Here is a 3,690-nt window from a genome sequence, read left to right as displayed (position 1 = left end):
TTGGTACATGAGTTGGTGCCACTCAAGGTATTCTGATCAAAGGCGGCCAGGCCCTAGAGAGTACCCATAAGGTCAGACTTCAACACCATTCACTGCTAGAATTTCATGATGATATATATTAGAAGTTTACATTTAACAGTATGATGAACATCAGAGAGATTGAGAGAGAGAGAGAGAGAGAGAGAAGAGTTGAATCAGTTACATTTTATTTTAGCAATTGTGCCAGCTATATATGACAACCCTCATCTAACTAACTGTCCTTTACAGTCAGCGATGGTAAACTATAGTCAACAGATTTTTATATTGACTACTTAACATCCTCCCTCAAGTTAGAGTGGGAAGAATGACAGACCACTCCTAACTTGGACAGTAAATACACCAGCTGAGCAGATGACAAAGCTTTGGTAAACAAATCAGCTGGTTGCTCATGAGTAGAGAGATGCTGAGTAGAGATAAGTCTTTCCTTAAGTTTCTGATGAACCAGGTGACAATCAATCTCAATGTGTTTGGTTCGTTCGTGAAACACTGAATTTGAAGCAATATACAATGCAGATTGATTATCACAAAAGAGAGGAATAGGAGTGAGACTTGAGATATGCAACTCAGTGCACAAAGAAGTCAACCAGGAGAGTTCACAACAAACATCAGCCATGCTATGATATTCCGCTTCTGCAGAGGAGCGTGATATCGTCTGTTGCTTCTTACACTTCCATGATATCACAGAACCGCCAAATAACACACAATATCCTGTAAGAGACTGTCTATTAAGTTTACAATTGCCCCAGTCAGCATCACAATAAGTTGTCATGACAGGATTAACTACAGTAGAGTACAGAATGCCTTGAGATCCAGTTGAAAACAAATAATGAATTAATTTCAAAATAACATACCATTGTACAGACTTAGGATAAATCATATACCGAGCAAGGACATGAACATGATATGCCAAATATGTATGAGATATAGTTAGATAAATGAGACGACCAATCAAACGTCTGTATCCAGTGACATCTGCAAGAAACGGACTATCTAAGTCTTTAAGAAGTTCATGATGTTGATCCATGGGAATGATAGCAGACTTTGAAGATAAATGTGCAAAATCCTTAAGAATTCAGCTAAGTATTTTGACTGATGCATGAACAAACCACAAATATAATGTTAAACTTGAATACCAAGAAAATAGTGTAAAAAAACCAAGATCTTTAATCTTGAAATGAGAGCTTAGAAACTGTGTGATGTGAGTCATAAGTGCAGGATTATTACTTGTCATCACCATATCATCAACATAGATCAAAAGATACACGATATCTGATCCTTCAGAGAAGACAAACAGAGTAGGATCACCACTGGTTTGCTTAAAACCAAAGGATAAAAGAGCATTACTCAAGGCACTAAACCACCGACGTGGGGCTTGTTTTAAACCATAAAGAGATTTCAATAATCTGCAGACAAGCCTTTGAGTAGGAAATTTAGACTTGATGTGATCAGGAACAACATAACCAAGAGGGAGAGACATATACACCTCCTCGTCTAAATGACCATGCAAAAATGCATTGGTCACATATAACTGAGTAATCTGCCAGTTCTTCATCGCAACTATGGACAACAATAGCCTGAAAGATGTCATCTTTGCTACAGGAGCAAAGGTCTCAAAATAGTCCATATTTGCAATTTGGGTAAAACCCTTAGCCACCAGTCGTGCTTTGAAACAATCAATTTGACAGGTTGCTAGATATTTGACTTTATAGAGCCATCTACATCCAACTGCTTTCTTTGTAGCTGGTAAAGGTACTACTACTTCCCAAGTAGAGTTAGCCTCGAGAGCAGCTAACTAAATTGACATAGCTTGACACCACTCTGGAGATTGAATGGCGTTTTTATAAGTTTGTGGTTCTTGAATCTGGGCTGGAGCACATTGAGCTGAACTAGCAGAGACATCAGCTGAAATCTCATGTTTATTAGACTGAATATTCTCTGTTTGCTGAGAAACAGTCTCTACTTGATTGAGTAAATGAGCTGGTAAACCCGTAAATTCCAAGAACTTGGTAGGAATATGTCTGACTCTTGTAGGTCTAGAGACGGGAACTTGGCTCATAGGATTAATTGAAGGTGATTCTATCTCAAGTACATGCACTGTGTCATCCTGATGCTCGGATAAAGCAGTATCCAGATTATCACCAGTACTAGGAGCAGTATCAGAAACAGAAATTTGAAGTGGATCATCCTCAACATAGGTAGGTGATGGAGGGAATAAACATTGAGGAGCCTGAACCTGAATGTCTGTAAAAGGAAAAATAGTCTTAATACATCTGACATCCCTTGAAATGAGAATTTGCCATGTTGTCAAATCCAAAACTTTATAACCCTACTTAGCATAAGGGTAACCAATAAATATTCCCTTGACTACTCTAGCAGCAAACTTATGACCCGATTGTTGAAGAACAGTAGCATAGCATAAAGAGCCAAAAACTCTTAAAATACTATAATCAGGAAGTTCATTAAACAAAATCTCAAAAAGACTCTTTCCATTGAGAAGAACTGAGGGAGTTCGATTAATAAGATAGGTTGCAGTTAAGATACAGTCACCACAAAACATAACAGGAATAGAAAAATGAAACCTTAGAGCACGCGCACAATTTAACAAATGTCGATGTTTCCTTTCTACCAAGCCGTTTTGTTGAGGTGTGTAAACACAACTTGCATGTTTGATGAATAATACCTTAATTCTGCAGAAAAATGTAGACATCCTTGTTGCAAAATTCAGTGCCATTATCTGTTTGTAACAGTTTGATGGTTTTGTGAAAATGTGTTTGCACATGTTGAATAAACTGCTTGATAAGAGAAGACACGGAGGCCTTATCAGACAGTAAATAAACCCATGTGGTTCTGGATTTATCCTCCATCAGTGTCAGAAACATATTGCATTGATCTTGAGTCTTAAATTTGTATGGTCCCCATAAATCTGCATGAACCAAATCAAATAAACAAGCACTTTGACTGGTACTGTGAGGAAAAGTAAGTCTTGTCTGCTTGCCAAGAAAACAACTATCACATACATCAAGTACCTGATTTGTGTAAGTCACAGGTAACATTTTAAGAATTTTAGTCGGGACATGTCCCATTCTGGCATGCCAAATGTTGCTATTAGTCACACGAGACACCAGTGACACACTATTTCCAATCAAATTTTGTGTAGTATCTGCTGTTTGCAATATATACAGACCATCCTTCTCTGTTCCTAGTTCAACAATCTTATCTTCAACAGAACTTTGCAAATAACATTTACCATGATTAAAACTGACTTGCCAATCAGTATTTTTGACAAGTTGAGAGATAGAAAGTAAATTGTAGGAGAATGTAGGAGCACATAACACATTCTGTAAGGTAACTGTAGGTGACATAGTGAGATTACTAGTATGAGTAACAATAGATGTTGCTCCATTTGGAAGTTGTAGTTGAGAATCACAGCTCTTAATTTCATGTAATAGATGCAGAAACGAAGTAACATGATCTGTTGCTCCAGTATCAATAATCCACTGAGAAGAATAACACGATTGTAAAGCATGAACCTGACTGATAAAATGACGTGTCATTCCTGAGAAATGTACTGAGTTTATGGAAGGCCAATCATAACTCATTCCAATTGATGGAGTTGATATATCACATGACTGTTGAGAATCACTCATGTTT

Source organism: Apium graveolens, chromosome 3, assembly GCF_009905375.1.
Source record: "Apium graveolens cultivar Ventura chromosome 3, ASM990537v1, whole genome shotgun sequence".
Lineage (NCBI taxonomy): Eukaryota > Viridiplantae > Streptophyta > Magnoliopsida > Apiales > Apiaceae > Apium > Apium graveolens.
Note: the sequence above shows the minus strand (reverse complement) of the source record.